Raw genomic sequence first — 18927 nt, 5'->3', positions numbered from 1 at the left:
AACACTGCAGGGCCCCAGAGATCCTCTCAGTGCCCACTGCCTCCCTGGCCTCTCACTGCCACCTGTTCTCACTGAAGATGCTCCCCTTCCTCAGCTTTCACCCTCTCCTCACTGCTGAACTCCAAATTGCATCACTCCCTTCGAATTCTCAGCATTCCCCTCTTCCAGTGACTATTTTCACTTACTGGTCCTAAGTGTCAGTATTTGCCACTCGACTCTGGGCACTATCTCCTTCCCTAATCACTTCCACATGGCAACATGGTCTGACCATGGTTATGCTGCGTCTGGACACAGTAGGGAAACTGACAAGTCAAGTTCTGGTGCTGAAACATTGGAATCAGTTGGACTGGCTGGTGGTTTATCATGAGCACAGGTTGGAATGCTTGAAACTGGGGCTGTCCAGAGACTTTCCACTTTGTTCTTCTGCCTCTCATAATTAAACAACCACCTTAGCAGGTGTTTCTTTTAGAGCTGTAATTTGTCAGCTTTCTGTTCGGACTGAGTGCCCTTCTCTTCCCTGCCTCTGTCCATGGTGCCAATGTAGAGTGGATTCACAGGCTTGTAGCTTGGGCCAGACCAAAGCTGGCCTCAGTCCCAATGCAAGGGGCAGACTTTATGGAAGGAAAGGTGCTACACAGAAAGCATTGCATACATCTTCTTGCTCATTCTTTACAATCACATTGCAATTTGGAAAACGGACATTAGGTCAATGTGTTGGCCACTATCCAAGATGGTGCTCCACAGACTCCAGCCTCCAGGTTTTTTAGCTTCCCCCACCACTAAACAGGGCTTACCCATGTGTCCAACAGCTTACTGTGGAGATGGTGGCATGTGGCTTCTGAATTTGGCCTTACAAGGCATGTGGCATCTAATCCATCTTCCTCTCTTTGTTGGATCACTTGCTCTGGGGGAAGTAGCAGCCATATCATGAGGACAGCCAAGCGGCCCTGTGGAGAGATCTACAGGAGATGGGAACTCCTGGATGCATGAATGAGCCAAAAGAGAAGTAGATCTTCCAGCTAAGTCATCTTGTCTGTGGCCTTAGCCAAGATCTTTACTGCAATTTAGTGAGAAAATTGACCCAGAATGACCCAGCCAAGTCACTTCCAAATTCCAATCCTCATTTGCAAGATAGCAAGTGTTTATTGTTTGTATTTGCTAAGTTTAGAGACAATTTGTTACACAGCAATAGATACACTGGAAGTTTCCCCCATTTGACAAATGAGAAAGCAGACTCCAAGACAGCAGAGATTTGCCAGTAAATGAAAGAGCAGGGAATCAAACTCACATCTGTCTCCTGCAAAAGTTTGTGCTCTCACCTTCCTGAACTGCTACCTGCAGCACTTGACTTTTAACAAGCAAGTAATCTCAGAAAAAAGTAATAGTCCATGCTGACTTTATCTTAATCATTGACTGGTCTGGATGCTGAACACCTTCTAAGTGGGCTGGAATGATCAAAGACCAAGCAGAGATGTGATTGGCACCATTTGTATAAAACATTTGATTGATCAGATTTAATTATTGCGGTGTACTCACCTACTGCTGTCTGAAATTTAAAGATTTTTGGGGCATTGTGTTTATTTCTATTTCTCTGGTATAAGATTTTTTAAAACTCACTTAAATCCACTGCTTATTTAAGAGAATATTTAAGAAGAATATTTAAGAGAATATTTATTCTCTTTCCAATTAGGACTTCTACAAATATTTCTCCACAAAAGAGGTTTTTCTTTTCTTATTTGAAATAGAATGTAGCATTGGTATAGAATACAGTACCACATCTAAGTTCCCAAAGCTGACACAAACTGATTCTTAGGGTTCTTAGTGATTCATATTTACAACTATAAGCAGTACTGCTCAAGCCTTCCCTACAGACCATCCAGAGCCCTAGTGTGTGCTGCCCTCCTTAAAGGAGTATGGTATAGGCTTTCTGACTTCTTCTTTGGAGACTGTGCTCAATAATCTGTTTCCAGCATCTTCCCCACCATGTCACAACCACTGAATTTTTAAGCTTCAGTTTTTCCCACCAATTAAGCCATTAAACTTCTCAAACCAAAAATATATATGTATAGATGTAGTAAAATTTAATACCTTTAGAAAGAAAAACCATGATACCCATTAGACTGCTTTTCTGCACAGCACAGTATGGTGGCCAGAAGCAGAGACAAGAGGTTAGGAGGAACTTGAAGGCCAGAGTCTGCACCTTGCCTAACTTCCCTGATTTGAAGAGTGTGCCCACCTCCTGAGCCAGCTCTGATGTCCATCCCTGATTTCTAGCCTTGGAATAGTCATTCTAAAAGCCTGGTAACATCCCCAATTTAGGTCTCCTGGTGTCCCCCGCTTCCCAGATGGATTTGCTATTTGGCTATGTTAAGCAATGGCCAAGCAGAAGAAAGTTGGCCTGACTGCCTTCCTTTCCTGGGGATGAAGTAAGCCTGAGACAGCACGCCCTACCCTCCATGCACAGCTGGAACCCCAGAGTCCCCTGGGGTGTAGGTGAGGTGCACCTGCCTGCATGGCCCACATAAACACAACCTCACCGGAGTGCATGGTCTTGTCCTGTTCTAGTTGCTGCTTGCTGAGTGCTCAGAGCCTTTCAATATGGGTGGCAGTGACTTATATCATATAAACAAGCATCTCTTACAGGGATGATTCTGGTTGGCACTGGCTCAAGCAGCGCCCATAGAGGCAGGGGCAGCAGCAGCAGTTGGGATTGATTTTATTTTTTATTTCATAGCTCCGTTATTTCAAAATATTTTGAGGTTGAAACATGGAAACCCAAATTTCTTTTTGACGATTTCAGTCTCTGATAAAGCTCTAAATCTACCTCTGAATCTGAATCTGCTTCACAAATGGGATTTACCTGACAGTTTTGATGAGTAAGTTTTTAAAGCTCCATGAAGTACTCACTTCTCTGTCCACAAATATAAATAGGAGGCTTTTGGGTGTCCTTCATGTGTAGTCGGGGGCTTAGAGGGGCACTGGGACACGTAGAGTAGAGGAGGTAGAGGGACAAAAGCCAAGGAAGCTCAGGAACCATAAAGGAGTGGCTGCAGCCTAGAAGGATGTTAGAATCCACATGATCCAGTCCCTTGTTTTACTGATGAGTGAACTGAGGCTCAGAAGTGGGAGTGGCCTGTCCAAGCCAGAGCCCTGCATCTGTCTCAAGATCCCTTGGTTTCCTGTGTTCTGCTTCATGTCTGGTCTCCTTCCATTCCAGTGTGTATGTGGACCTCATGTCACGAGTCAGTCCCAGCTATGCTCCTCTGTAGCCACTCAGGCCTGTCCATGTGTGCATGCATGGACCTGCAGATGTGGGAGACAGATCAACAGATGAGTGGATCCCAAGGTTATCTTCAAGGAAGCTACCAGAGTCCCTGAAGCACATAGGGTGCATCTTAGTCTCTTTCTCATCATCACTGTGACAAAACACATGACACAACTTAAAGGAAGAGGGGTTTACTTTGGCTTATATTTTAGAAGTTTTCGCTTATATTTGCAGACTTAGAAACAGCATAGCTGAGGAACTCGGTGGAAAAAAGTGCTCAGGTCACAGTGACCAGGAAACAGGAGAAGGGAGGAGCTGAGGAGGAGGGAGATGTACCCTTCCAGGTCACACCCCCAGTGACCAGCTCTTCCAGCCAGCCCCTACCTTACAGGAAGTCAGCTATAGCCCTCAATAGCCCATTACCTTCCCAAACCCCACCTTTGGGGGACATGCTCCATCTAAACCTGAACAGCATGTGACTTGCCTCCTTTCCTACCTTGGAAGAGTTGAGACCAACTCCTTTCACGTCCCAGAAATGCCTTCCTAGAAACAAATCCAGCCAGTTGTTCGCACTGGACCCTTCCTGCCTGCTTCACACTACCAAGTGTTCTTCCTTCAGAAAGCCCTCTGTCCTCACCCAAATAGTGCCATTCCTTCCTACAGAGCTGTGCTTAGTCCTGCCCTTAGATGGGGGCAGGGGGCTCATCTAATGCCATGGCCTCAGCCTCCTTCTCTGGGCCCCCACCCTTCCTCCCTGGCCTTGACTTGCCTCCTACCCTTAGGACTTAGTTTGCAAATGGCCATCAGATCCTTCCAACCCAGATCTGAGATAACCTCTTGTTCAAGGTCTAAATCTCAAACTATACTTCCTGCTTGATAACCTGCCCTCCCTCCTGAGCTCCTTGCGGGTATGGGGGCTGCGCTGTAGTCTCTGTCACCAGTGTGTGATATCTCAGTCTCAGGTCAGACTCCACACCTGGCCACTGTCAAATGTGACCCTTGCTTCCATTGCTCCGTGTTCACACTGAGCAGACGTTCTGAACCTCACTGTGGCTGGGCCCCCCTGCCATGCACGTGGCCCTAGTCACCAGCTACCTTTCCCTTGCCCACATCACAGAGCTGAGCTTCATCTCCTCCCACTGAGCATGAGCTGCTCTCCCAGCTGGATCACCCCTCCTCATCTCGGCTCACTCCCCACCAAGTCTTCTCTGGTTTCTTCACTTTCCCAAAGCCATTCCTAGTCTTGCTTTGTTATTCATGCATGCAGATGGTTATCTCTGAAATACACCCTGAAACTTATCTGACCCAGATGATTCTTCTTCCACTTTTTGCTTCCATCCCAAGGATGGTGATATGAGAAGGAGGGCATAGATAAAACAGAGGAGCATGTGAATATTCATTAGCACTGAGAATTTGAATGTGCATTCAAAGCTCCGAGGAATTTGAAGCTATAGGTTGGTGAGTGACTGACAGCTGTTGAGCTGCACAGCCTCAGGATCTCAGTGTGAGGTTCTGTAGCATGCATTAGACAGGTCCATTGGTACCAGCCCGTTTGCTGGTGTCTTCTCATATCAGCTGTTTTATGAAGAAGACCAGCTAAGTCCATAACTTTTCTTTTTGCAAATTAGCATTAGTTCCACTTTTCATGTGTGCATTTCTTGCTTCTATAGAATTGCGCGGGTACAGTGAGCTTCTAAAAAAGAATAACAACGTGGTTTTGCTAAAGTGGGTGGAAAGAGTGTATAATGTGTCATGGAGCCAGGGGGTCTCACGCATCTAAATTCAGTGCTCATTATCTGAGTCACTGCTGTTGGCAGGTTGCAGAGGGACAAAAGTTGTCAACACGCACAGCATCCACTAATGAACTGACTGCTTTAGAGTACAGGCACCCTCATCAATCTTTCCCTCCTTAGCGATAGCATCTCTTCCCATCCATGTATCAGCCTCTGTGTCCAGCATGAATGTTTGTTGGAAGTTGTAACGTCCTGTAAAATTGCACACTGGATGCAGAGTGAGGCTGGAAATCCCCAAAAAGGGAGGATGCTATGCAGCGGGTGTGTTGGGGAATGGCACACATTCGTGCACAGAGGCTCTGGGGACAGAAGATCTCACTGGAGGAAGACACAAAGACAAGGACATGGCCACAGCCCTACAACCTTCCAAAGAGAAGGGCTAGAACATTAAAGAATCAGGACAGAGACTTGAAAACTTGAGGAAACTTTCGCATTGTTTCCCACAAACTCTCTTTATGACTATGTGGAAAATAAAGTATGATGCATGGGGAAGGAATGGCTGCTATCTTATGCCCTTTTACAATTTATGGGGAAAGGATGCCAAGGAACAGTTAATGCTGGGTTCCTCCCTTGTTTACTGTCACAAATAGGGTGTGGTTGCTCTTTGAACCTACATTTTAAGCAAAGACTAAGCTTGCATATTTTATTTGGTAAGACAAAATCTCAGTGCAACCATTTTTGACTTACACAGTTTCCCTCTGTTGCAGGTAGTTCACGTAAAGGTACCTTTTCTCCACCAGCTGTCCTTGGGTCTATTATGGTTAAAAAATGGGAGGAGTTTTTCTCTGCAAAAGAGAGGGACACTAACAGCATTGGTTTGGGGGTCTTTGTATTGCTGTGGGTCAGATGGAAGCACTAACAGGTGGAGCTTGTCATCAAATTAGATAAGCATTCATTCATCTTGGTCATGACCATAGATCCTCCATCTGTACTCACAGAGTCAAATTCTGGCTTTGAATTGCTACCGGGGAACTCAGGTAAGAAAACTGCCCATTCCCTTTCCTTGTAAGCGCACTACAGTCCGTGACTCCAACCCCAATCAAACAAAGAAAATTTGGTGCTTTTTTTTTCTTCCTTTCCCCCTTCCTTTTTCTTTTCTCCTCCTCCAACCTTCTTCCTTTTTCTTCTTCATTCTTCTTCCCATTATCCTCTTCTTCTCCCTCTTCATTTGCCCTTCTTTGGGTTTATGTTCTGTTCCCCACCCCAAAAATATTATTTCACTTACCCAGAGAGAAGTTGAGATCATACAGCTTCAGTTTCTCTTCTCCAGGCTGTGAAACACTGATGTTGACATAAACCATACAAATGATCCGTCCTTCCCTCCTTGGCCCACAGCCACGACCACTAGGCAGCACCCACCCTGCCTTCCAGCCTGGATGGACATGGAGGCAAATTCAAGAATCTCCCAGTGCTGGATCTTGGAGCCTTCTGGCCATATCCAATTTACCAGTCCCCATAAGCAAATCTTCAGGCAAAGATTCAAGAGCAAGTGATTTACTGGGGACAAGACACTGGGCCCTGAGAAGGGATGGGAGACAAGGACAAAGGAGAGAAAGAAGGTGGTCAGCATTCTGTGATCAAGCAGGTCACTGCTCTGGGAACTGGGGACTCGATCCAGTGAGAAAATTCTGGGAGATGGCAGGTGAGGTGCAGGAATTTGCACACCAAGTATGGTCAGCCATAGGCTGGAAACTGCCCATGATGCTGTCCCCAGCACAGCCAGCCACTCCTATGCAAGGACAGAGCAGGCTCAGGCAGCCTAAGAATGCTTGGGCAAAGTGACAAGCCTGTGAGCTGGGTGTCCAGCCTGTATGCACAGAAATTGTTGAAAGAGACAAGATCAAGTTAGGTCATCAACAAGATAACCACCATATCTCCCACATGCCACATCACAGAAATGGGCAGAGAGCACAGTAATACTCCCTTGTGCTCAGGTAGGAAGTCTCTAGCTTTCTAGGTGCTGGGTTCTGCTGCTGTAATAAAATGCTTGGACATTCAACTCATAGATACAGCAGGTTGGGCTGGGCTTGTAGCTTAATGGGAGAATTCTTGGCTAGCATGCACAAGACTTGGGGTTCTATCCCCAGCACCTCAAAAAATGCTTCCAAGAGAAAAGGTTTATTCTGGCTCACTGTTTTGGAGGTTCTAGTCCACAGTCAGCTGTCCACTCTACTTTTGGCCCTAGGAGAGGTGGCACAGAAAAATGGAGATGTGGCAGAACAGAATTGCTCAACCCTAGCCAGGAAGCAAAACAGGACAAAGAAAAAGCCCTGGTCCCCCAGTCCACTTCAAAGGCACTGCCTCTGTCACTTAAGACCTCCCCATCCCTGTTGTCAAAGGCCTACCACCTTCCACTAGGGACAGTCAAGATGCAAACTGTAGCAGGTGCTAAACTCCTTCTCAAGAAAGACGTGAGAAAAGGGGAGTTGGGGTGGCATAAATAGGTCTTGATCTAATTTATGCCGTCCCAGAAAAGAAGTCTTCAGTGTGATCCCACCAGTTTGCTAAATGGTCCAGGTTTGTTAGATTGGCAGACTGACTTCAAGACAAAAAAATCACTGTCATCCAGCCTGTCTCCGCTGAAAGATGCTTTACTTCTGTGTTTCTCTCTATCACCTTGGGAAGATTAAATCTGTCACCAGCATGGTTCTTGGGACAGAGCAGAAAGGAGGTGGCTATGATCTGTTGAGAGATTCTTTGAAGACAGGAACCAATCAGATGTCACCACTAGGGCTCTAATCCCTCCATCGGGACTCTATAGCCTAGGAACCCCCACATCAAGACCGTCTCCAATTTCATCATTAAAGCTACCAGAGAGATGGGTCCAAGTGAGAACGTAGGCCTGACTGCAACAGTGCCTTTGGTCAAGGTCAAAATTCCAAAAGCTTTTGCCCTTCAAGAATTGGAGTAAATTATTTCCCTCCACCTGCCCTTCTACTCCAACCTTCCCTCACAATGGAAATACAGTATTAAGGAGAGTGTCATGTCTTAGACATCAAAAGGGACAGTGGGGACTGTTCAGCCCCACTTTTCTCACAATGCAGTATTCCTTGAAGGGGTGCTTGGTGCCACTCCAATCAGACCTGTGTCCTGTTACTTCCCAGTAACTGGGAGCTCTTGAGTCCCTGAGGACTTCCATGTGGCTCAATGCAGTGATTCTCAGCCCTCTTCTTCCATGACACAGCACCACTGCATAGTTGCTCACTCCCTCCCGAGGGAGCTGTAATTCCTTGACCTCCAGGCTCAGGATGGCTCACTCAGCCTGTCCTGCACCTCCCGCTGCCCTTCTCAGCCTCTCCGCTTGGTCTTTCTCACCTCACCTGACCACTTCAGTCTTCTGACCACTTCACCTTTGTCTCCACACACACCTCCAGGATGTGGCTTCAAAGACCACCCATCTGCTGACCCCATTGGTCCTGCCACCTGCCGTTGGCCTTATGTTTGGCTCATGGAAACCTTTGAGAAGCACCCATCTTAGGTCTTGTTTTTGTAAGCACCTGTTCTGTATTGAAATTGAGATTCTGTATGTTCATCCCCCTCACATTGCCCCTGTTTGTTCTAGTACAGGCTATTGTCCTCTTTGTCAGTCTTGATTCCCTGATGCAGAGAGAGAGAGCTCTCCCCTCTGTTGTGTGTCCAAAGATCTGATAAGCACTTGAGAATGGGCCCACTTTGTACCTGTTGCATGTTCAATAAAGCTTGATCTATCTCAAAAGTATAAATAAGTGCTGATGAGAACCAGGCCAGGGTAGGTGGCTCAGTACCTTCCTACACACCACCAGTAACCTTCACCTCTACATACGTGGCAACCCTGAAAGTGAGCCACTCAGATTTCTGAGTGTAGCAGGTGAAACTGACTAACTTCCCTGGTTAATGGGTTCTGAAATGCATCCTAGTGCTGGGGGCAGGGCCATATTCCCCACAGTATTTTCAGCCCATGGCTTAACGGCACAGGATGAGTAAGTAGTTTGGGTGACCTGGACCTTCTCCAGTGGATGACTGGATCCTGGGCTTCTTGACAGCCAAGCTTTCTTAGACCTTGGACTAAACTGACTGACATCAAAGATGCTTCCACCCAGCCAGAGGTGTGATACTCCACTGACTCTGGGGACCCTCATCAGAATCTGCAGCCACGTAAAAAAATCGGATTTTGAACTTTTTGCCATTTCTGTAGAATTGAAGAGGTTGGCAAAAGTGGCATCTTGAAAAGAATGTGATGGAGAGTGTGATTAAGAGCTGGGGATCTGAAATTCCATCTCTGCCACTTGCTGCTTGTGCGACATTGAGCAAATTAAATTCTCTACTCATCTGCTCCCTCATCTGGAAGATGGGCAGTGACAATCATAGCTTTACCTTGCAGAGACACTGTGCCAGTTAAAGGGGTGAATTCATGCATGGGACTTAGGTGGCACCAGATGTGTAGTAAGGACTCAGTAAAAATCTATTGTCATATTCTTTCCAGGAGGCCTCTTTCCTGGAACCTGTTACCTGCAGGATCCAACCAGAGCCTGTCCTCTTCCAGAGCTGCCCCTTAGAGCCTTTCAGACCCTAGTAAAGACCCATTCTGCTCTTCCGCTTTTCTCACCCACTTCTCACCTGCTGTGCTGGGCCAGCAGGACTGAGGACAGAGGGAGAATGAGTGCAACTGCACTGCAGCTCTTGCTACCCCCATTTGCAACCCACACTGTGGGATCCATCAGGTGTGGCCTGTGACCCCAAGGCCTCTGGATGCCATGTGGATTTGGGGTAAAATGCCACCAGCTTTATGGCTGTTGTGGACTTGTCTCTGCTGCCAGGCAGAACCCTGGCCCAAATCACTGTGCTAAGAACACCAAGGCTGAGAACAAATGCTGGGTGAGGTAGGTCAAATGGATTGAGGAAGGTCAAATGAGCCACTGCATTAGCACGTTAACAACTCTAACTGAAATTTGCTGCTGCTGGTGGTGGTGGTGATGGTGTGTGTGTGTGTGTGTGAGCATTCATGCGTGTGTTGTGATTACTAAATCTCTTCTGTTTGCTCATCATTCAAGCCATAATCTTTCCTTTAAGCCATAATCTTTTAAGCTTTAATTTCACAGACTATGTGGAATTTAGCTTCATCCTTGAACAGACCTCTACAGGATAGAAAAATCTTCCCTATCAAGTGATTTAATTCCTTTCCTGCTTGGTTTTGCTACTGTTTGGCTTAGTTTTGTTTGTCTTGTTTTTGTCCCTTTTAGCCTGTATACACGTATATTCTATTAGGGAAGGAGCAGCGTTAAGTGAATGAATCATTGGGTGTTCCATTGGGTGTTCTGGAAGCAGATGCTGAAGCAGAGTTTTGGGTGCAGGAAACATTTAGGGATCAATACCTGTGGTAGGAAGGAGGAATCAGGCTATGATACAGGTTCACCAGAGCTCCCACCTACTTCAAAAAGTTCCAGAACAATATTGCCCACATTAGGCCTAAACTTCCAGGACTTTGTACTACTGCGTCTCTCAGAGTTGATCTCCTGAGAAGGAACTGATCAGGCAAGGCCGCCTGGCAACCACCCCCTTCCTGGGCAGCATGCTCAACCCTGGAAGGTATCTGAATGTCACTGTTCCACGCCCACCATGCATACTTCATGGCCCTGTGGATGGAGTCATCCAGGACCTCAGATCACTCCTGGGCTCCTAGAAAGGGGACAGCATGTTAGGGACAGTGGGACGAAAGGATGGCAGCATTTTGGCAAGAGGTTTGACTGCTGGTTTTCAAGCCCACTGTCCAATGAAACAGCCGACCTAGGCCTGCCCACTGGTATGGTGCCACCCAAGGTAGGCACCTGGACTGTAAATGAAAAGCATTGGTGGTCAAAATTGCCCTTAGGAAAATGAGCTATGGGAAATGTCCAGTTGCTTAGAGAGCACAGCAAGGTCAAGGGGCCATTTAGTAGTTTTGATCATTGATAATGAACATCAGTGCTCTCAGCATCTCCCTCTTTAACACATCTTCAGCCAAGAGCTGAAAACTGGGGTCTGTTCAGGATACTGTGAGAGCAGCACAGAACTCCTTTTGGTACCTATTTAAAGAACTAAATGAAGGAAGGATCAAACCACCTCCAGCAGGTGCCTCGAGCCTCGTTAGATGGGAGATCCAGGCACCAATCATCTCTCCCTTGCAGGAGATCCAGGCACCAGTCACCTCCTCTTTCTTTCATCCAGTCTGTATTTGCTGAGTGCCTACCCCTAGTGAACAAAACTGAGGAATCCTCTGCCATCATAGGTTTTATTTACAGCTAACCGCCATGCTGTTGGTCCAGTCACATGAAAATGCCCCCTACACCCTTCATAGCTCACTATCTTCTGGAGCAAATTTCAAAATGAGCTTGAATCCACAGAACCCCTCTCAAGCAGGTCCTTTGGAGCAGTCCGCTTCAGCTGGAGTATGGAATTGGATGAAATTTCAGTGTAGACAAAGCTATGGATCATGCCTGGAGTTCCTTGCCAACATCTTTGCCCATCCCTGCTGGGTCCCTAAAACATCATAGAAGTATTGGGCAAGAATCCCCTGCATGGTGGCTGCCATGGACAAGAAACCAGGCCCTCCTGCCCACCATCCTCCACCACTGTCCAGAGAAGATAGGAGTTAGCAGCCCAGGTCTCAAAGCAGGGGCCTCAGAGGCATCCATAGAGCTGGCCTGGGATCCTTGCTCTTGCACAGGCACACAGAACGTGGCCCTTTGTTTCAGGGCAGAGCTAGGAAGGCAAATGATAAGACTAAACACAGGAAGGCAGTCCAGGCTCCTCACTGAGACTTGGAACCAGGAGCTGACTCTGGGGAAGCTGCTGCCCACAGTCCCAATCCCAGACCTCCCACACATCTACCTATACCTGGAACTCATGCCCAGCCTGCACTTTCCACCTGTCACAGCAACTATTTCACAGAGGGATGGAACAGAAAGACAGAGGAGGCCCAGCAGGGCCCTTCTGTCCCAGTTCAAACGGAGCTGCTGTTACATAAGTGTGGGGTATTGAACAGGACAGAATCACTCTGAGAGCCTTGGGACTTTCTTTTTGATCTCCAGCTTCCAAGCCATATTCTAGGAACTTTAAAACTCCCCTCATCCTATTTTAAATGCTCGAGTTTCAAGTTTTAGTTTTCCTTTGGTTTCTGTTTTCCTCTCCTCACTTTGAACTGGCTTCCCCTGCTAGCATTTCTGCTAAGCACATGCCTTGACAAGTTGCTGAGGATGAGTGCCAGGGTCATCAACTAGTGGTGGAGACCCTGCATCCCAGCACCAGGAGTGGAACAGGAAGGATGCAGAGAAAGGGCAGGCTGCCTATATCAAAGTCCACATCCTGCCACACTGGCAAGCTAGGGCTCCTGGGATGTGGCCTGCAGACTCTAGTGCTGAAAGCCAGAGCTTTACTTTATCACCCTGTTGGAAGGAAAAATCCTGAGCTCAAGATGTTACCAGGGCTGGCTTCTTCCAGGCCTCTCTTCTGGCTTGAAGAAAGCTGTCTTCTTGATGTTCCTTTCTGTGTCTTCCCTCTGAGTGTCCTACTTTCTGTCTCCTCTTCTTATAAGGACCAGTGAGATGAGATTGGGCCACCCATATGACCTCAGTATTCCTTAATTACCCCTCCTGAGGTCCTGTCTCTAAACACACTCACATTCTGGAGCACTGGGTTAAGACGGCAACATAATTTGGAAGGGACACAGTTTGGTCAGTAACACCTCTGTACTAACTAGACCATCTTAAACAAGTATTTTGTAAGCTCCTTGTGCAGTTGTTTCCTCATCTGAAAAATAGGTATAATTGTACTTACTTGGGGGGGCATTGTAAGGATTAAATGAATGAATATTGCCTTGTTTTATGGTTCAAATTTGAAATGGCCCCCAAAGTGTCACATCTTTGGGAGGTGACTGGATCATAGCTGACTTGCTGTTAGGAGGTGGGGCCTGGTAGGAAGAGGTAGTCACCTTGTGCATGACCTGGAAGGATGCATCTCCCTTGCTGGCTCCTCCCTTTCTCTGCTTCCTGGCAGCCATGAGGTGAGCATCTCTCCTCCAACAGGCCCCTCTGCCAAGCCCTCCTGACTTAGAGCCAGCCAACTATGAACCAAAACATGAACCAAAATTAACCTCTCTTCCTTTAAGTTCAGGTGTTGGGTACTGTGCCCCAGTGAAGAGGAAAGTGACTAAGACAGCATAAGTGAAGTAGGAGTTAGAGCAATATTGATAATTATTTCAGAGGGAAGCTGAACAAATTCTCCCCTCATAACCTTTTCTCTCCAGTGATCTTGGGAGCCGGGAATGCCCAACCTTGTCTTCAGATTAAGACTGTGTTCATGGTCAGTTATTGTCCCTGTTGGACAGTGCCAAATCATCCAGACTCTCACAAACCAACTGTAAAGCCATGGTACAGTAAGGAGCAGGGCAGGGCAGAGCTCGCAGTCAGTCACCTCCTGAGCCCATCTCCCCACCCCACTCCTTCCCCATTTTGGTGGCTTAAAACATGGCAGCAAATTTCATCCCCCTTCCACCAGAAAATGGCATCTCCTTAGCCCTCCTTAACTGTCACCAATTCAGCAGTTCTCCTCCAGCAGATGCAGTGTCTGTGGCTCCCAGGCTGGGTCATGAAAGGCAGTGTGGCTTTCCCAACTCTAGCTGTCTTGGGATGTAGACTTTGGGCCCCTACAGCCAGGTTGGAGAGAACTTACCAACATAGACAATGGTGCTCATGGAGCCTCAGATGTTTCTGCCCCAGTTAAAAGTCCCCAGCTCAGAAGCCAGACCTGAGAAAGAGCAGTCACCATGATCCTTGTCCCCGATCCTCAAGCAAGTAAGTCACTGACAATCAGATTAGAGACAAGCTGCCCTCATGGATCTATAGGATCCATGAGCATGAGGGTGGCTGTTCACATTACCATGTCTTGGAGTCATGGGCCACAACCCAAGATGCTGGAGCACTAGCACAGAAACAGTACCCCCACCCCAGGCAGGCCTTGTGGGGGTTGCTCAGGGAATCCACACAGGAAGTGGCTCCAGCCCCCACTTTGGTGCCCTGAGTTGTAGGTCTAACACGATGAGCTCTAAGGTTTTCAGTAATTGTGTTTATGTTATTTTATTTTTTCCATTATTGGTACATTTTAGGTATTCAATACAGTTATAGTCATCATTGGGATCTTGTACCTTTACATGACGTATCTTGGTTCTTATTTTTTCCCCATTCCCCTGGCCTCCCTTTACCCCTTCTACCCTTCCCTATTTACAAATACTTTGTTTCCATTTTTTTTCCTTTCCCCTTACTTTTTCTTTTCTCTTCTAACCTTTCCCCACCCCTCCCATTTCCCCAATACCTTTAGACCATTTCTTCCTATTACACAATATCAATTATACATTTTGATCCTTATTTACACTTTTAGTTTATCAGCGAAACTATGGGTATTTATACGTGTATGTCCTATTAATTTCACTTAAGAGTATGTCCTCAGTGTGTGTTCACTTAGCTATAAATATCTATAGTTTCTCTTTCTTTATGGATGCGTAGTACTCCATTTTATTTAAAAAAATTTTTTTATGCAGTCTCCAGTTGGTGGGCAATTGGGCTATTTCCAAGTTTTGGCTATTACAAACTGTATTTGTTATTTTAAATTAACAAAAGGAACTTCTATCTTTTGGTTTATTGGTCTGTGTTCCAGAAGGAACTGCCTGTATGTCAACTGACAGTTGATTATCTTACAGGCAGACCAAAGCTGGTGATGTGACAGCTATGCAGGTGCAAAGTTATGAGTACAAATTAAAATAGGTTGGGGAAGATCTTGATGGGGAGAATAGTTGATCAAAAAAGAAAAGCAAGATGGAGGCACATCTGTGGGATTAAGATACTTTATTCTGCAATGAAAACTCCCTTGAAACCCATCAAAAGGGTCACAGAACCCTTCAGTTCCCCAAAGACCCCCCTGACCATTTGCAGAGGAATGGGACCATGTCTTTCCCTGGTTGACTCACCCCCACAACCCCTGGCCAGTGGACCAGCCAAGGGTCTTGTGGCATAGCCAGGCTGTAACCCAGCAAATCTTCGCATGTCATCTTTGATCTTTTTGTCAGGCAGCTCCCATAATGGTAGAAATAAGATTAAATGATGATTCTTATCCTTCTGGGATAAAGGAAATGATGATCTGGGAGATTTAAGAGTGGGTGTGCCATCAGTCTTCTTTGGGGCAGGGAGGTTGAAGAGATCATGATTGTACCTGGGCATCTCAAATTCTAGCACAAGATATTCAGCTGTGCTCTGCAATGGGATACCTCATGGACGGTGAAAGATTAGACATTATTGAGAGAGAGGGGCTGTGAGAATGAGAAATAACATTGCCAAACCCTGAGCAGCTTGACCTTAAAGCCTAATGACAAGGCAGAGGTTCCACACCAGCTGTCCTCGAATGTCATCATGATGACAGCTTATTTCATCAGTTGGGAGATGGGATAAAGCTCCAGTTGCCTGGATATTATCAGGTCTTCTGCCCTGTGTCTGTGGAGCAGCTGGGTGAATAACTCATTTATGCTAAACCTGGGAAATGGGCTTTGAGTGTCTGTTGAAGCCTGCAGCATCAGAAAGGAAAGCAAGTACTTGGTAGGATAGAGGATGCTGCAGCTTTGGCCTCATGTTGACCCTGCCTTGCAAAGATGAAGAAGGAGCCCATCCATTGTGAGGCTGCATTTGCCAGAACAGATGTTGGCAAAGCCCAGACACTTCGCAAAGAACCTGCCCTCTTTGCTTCCTGCAGAGTGAAGTACTTTTGCACTGTCTCTGACAAAGATGTCTTACTGGAGAATTAAAACTTTGTGGGCTGCCTATTTCTGTCTGGAGTGGGTTTGATGTGAAATACACTGCTTAGATTTTCTGTTTTCTCTCTTTAGTAGCCAAGAGAGAGTTCATTTTCCAGATTCTGCACAGACATTGTTTAGATGTAACAAAAAGAGGCAAAGAACAGAATGTCTAGCAATCACAATAGAAAATTATCAAACTTCTGTTCACAATGGCTCCTCGTAATAGACATCTCCCCCAAGTGCTTTCTTTTTTGGGTAGCAGCCATGCAGGGTGCTCGGGTGACTTCAGGACTTGAGGTTATCAAATCAACAAGTAGATTCAAGTTAGATTTATTTTCCCCAGATCTGTTACATGAATGGTCACCAGTTTTACCTCCTCACTACTGCCCCAAGTTCTTAGACCTAACTACCTTAGGCTGTATGTTGAGTTAGGGTTTGTTGGTTGGTTTGGTTTTAACTACAGATCTTTACTATTGTTTACCTAGGGAGAGAACTGGATCTTGAGACTCTTGGTCAGAATGTGTTGGGCCTTGTCCTTTCAGAAATGCAGTCTTCCTCTCAAACATGTGCTTGAGATGCTCCTTTTCAGTAAGGTTCTCAACCCTACATATGCTCCTTGTGCCTGCTTCCTTCCCTATTGGTGCCTGTATCATTGCATTGTGTATGTGCAAAGGGTGATCAAAGTATACAGCAAATATCTCAATTTTTAAAATTTATTACAGTAAAAGACACATCGCCATGCAGCTCTCTCAGTTATTCCCCATGGCTTCAAACACACTTATCCCATTATTTTTGCCACTTTCTGCAGCAGTTCTGGAAGTCCTCTTTTGGGAGTGTCTTTACAAGGTATGATCAGAAATATAGTGAATGCTGCTGCCAAGTGCCACCCAATGGAAAGGCAGACTTGTCAAAACATGATGCTGTGTTTTCATCCACCTTATTCAGTGGATCTAGCACCTTAGCAACTTCTAGCTCTTCTTCAAAGTTAAAATGACCATGAAAGGGAAATATTTTCAACTGATTCAGGACGTGGAGGCAGCCACAACAGTGCAACTAAGAACCTCCATGAAAGAGGACTTCTAGAACTGCTTCAGAAAGTAACAAAAATGATGGGATACCTGTGTTTGAATTTAGGGGAAGTATTTTAAGGGGGATTCATAGCATTGTGTCTTTCGCTGTAATAAATTTTAAAATTTAAATATTCACCATAGTGGTGTGTGTGTGTAATATAAATATATATATCATCGATCACTGAGGATCTGGTTAAAATGCAGATTCTAACTCAGCAGGTCTTGGGTGGACCTCAGATTCTGCACCTCTCTCCATCCCTGAGTGATGTTGTTGCTGCTGCTGCCCACACCCCAGGCCACACTGATAACAAGGATGTAGAATGGGTTCAGTCTTTCTCCTTCCCAGTCTCGCGAGCTTCCACATGCTCCCTGTGCTTCCCTTCAGAGCCACTCCTTGCAGCTGCCCTGTTCATGGAAGGTCATTAAGCCCAGAAATGCCAGATTACCTGGTGGCCAGTTGAGACCTGTCGCTCTCATCAGACCCTGACACCAAAGCCAAAATTGTGTTATGCTTCTTCCTTGGTCCAACATCAGGTAGATGATGGATTCTGAGAAGCTGTCCTTGGGATTTCTTGTGTGCTTATAAAACCAAGGACCCACAAAAAGAACAGGATGAGCAAGCAAGAAGAAAAGTCCTGTGCCAGGGCTCTGAGCTTTCAGGAAATCCAGAGGGGCTAGGCTGGGAGCTGTCAAGAGAGCTGATGCAGAATGGGGAGCCGGAGCTGGGTGCTGAGAAGGTAGGTCAGGAAGGAAGCCATGTGGTGACCAGAGAGAACACAGCCTCCTGGAGGAGTGAGCCTATGGCCATAGGGGCTAACTGGTTGAGGGCCAGAAGTCCACACAGATTCCAGGGGATGCTGGATGATAATATGTGTCCTTGTGAGCTGTAACTGTGCTTAAAGACACTGTAGTTTTCTCCTTGTCATCAAACCACCAGCTGCCATTCACACTATTGAAGGGTGGGTTTCTGATCAGAATAAGATATAAAGTGAGAAATCTGTTTTGAGGAGCACGGACCAACATATTTTTTGCTGTCATTCTCGGAATCTGTGTACAGTTTTGAGAAGGTCATTTGGAACACACCAGGCTTTAGGCTCAACTGGAGAATAGAGTGTCTGGAAATAAACTTAACATTCCAGCCACACTGGGTTACTTTACAACCGTAGGGCATAAAGATGAGTTCAGACCAGTTCAGTGGTGTTTGTTCACTTTTTATTTATTTTTTTGTTCAGTTTCATTTTTAAAACAAGAAAAGAAACAAATGCAGTGATGAGTGCAGAGGCCTTAATGGAGCATTGGAAGGGCTCCATCACACAGCTGGACTCTGGGTCACTTGCCCAGGAGACTTGAAAAGCCCAGCACCACAGGCCCATGCTGCTGTTGTATATTTATTTTGATGTTGGCCACTCTCAAACCATCAACCTTTCTCAAAATGAGTGGGTCTGGGCCCTTGGAATTTAATGTGCCCAGTGCCAGCATTTGGCATACTCAGGCCAGACACAAGAGCCACAAAAGGATCATCAACCCTGTGGCTGTTTTCAGAGGCTCCACTTTTCAATAGCTATGCTTTAAATTCATACTTTTATAAGAGAATCATAACGCCCCCTAGAAACATGCTTCCCAAAATGATAGCCACTAGATACACATGGCCATTTAAATTTAAATTTAAATTAACTAAAGTTAAAAATTCAACCTGGATATGGTGGTGGTCCACACCAGTAATCATAACTCATGGGAGATTAAGCTAAGAAAATTGTGAGTTCAAGGCCAGCCGGGGCTACAAAGGAAGTGTGAGGGCAGCCTGAGCTAACTAGTGAGACCTGTCTCAAAAGAAAACAAATGAAAAACAAAAAATTCAGTTCCTCCTTCACACCAGTTATGTTCAAGCACTCAGTAACCGTACCATTGTGTCTACTATGTTGAGTAGCACAGTAACAGATTATTTTCATTCAATTTCTAGGATCTAACCCTAACCTTATCTTGGAAATCTTTCCAGTTGTGATT

At 46.0% G+C, this 18927-nt stretch overlaps 1 protein-coding gene across 1 annotated transcript in view; it reads left to right on the top strand.

The window, feature by feature from the left end:
* The window catches only part of Slc24a3 (solute carrier family 24 member 3), a 459193-nt gene that overhangs the window by 355078 nt on the left and 85188 nt on the right, over window positions 1–18927 (top strand). The window lies entirely within an intron of this gene.

The sequence above is a fragment of the Fukomys damarensis genome, unplaced genomic scaffold, assembly GCF_012274545.1.
Source record: "Fukomys damarensis isolate Sample0158 unplaced genomic scaffold, DMR_v1.0_HiC HiC_scaffold_7, whole genome shotgun sequence".
Lineage (NCBI taxonomy): Eukaryota > Metazoa > Chordata > Mammalia > Rodentia > Bathyergidae > Fukomys > Fukomys damarensis.
Note: the sequence above shows the minus strand (reverse complement) of the source record. Positions and strands in the feature narration are given on the sequence as shown.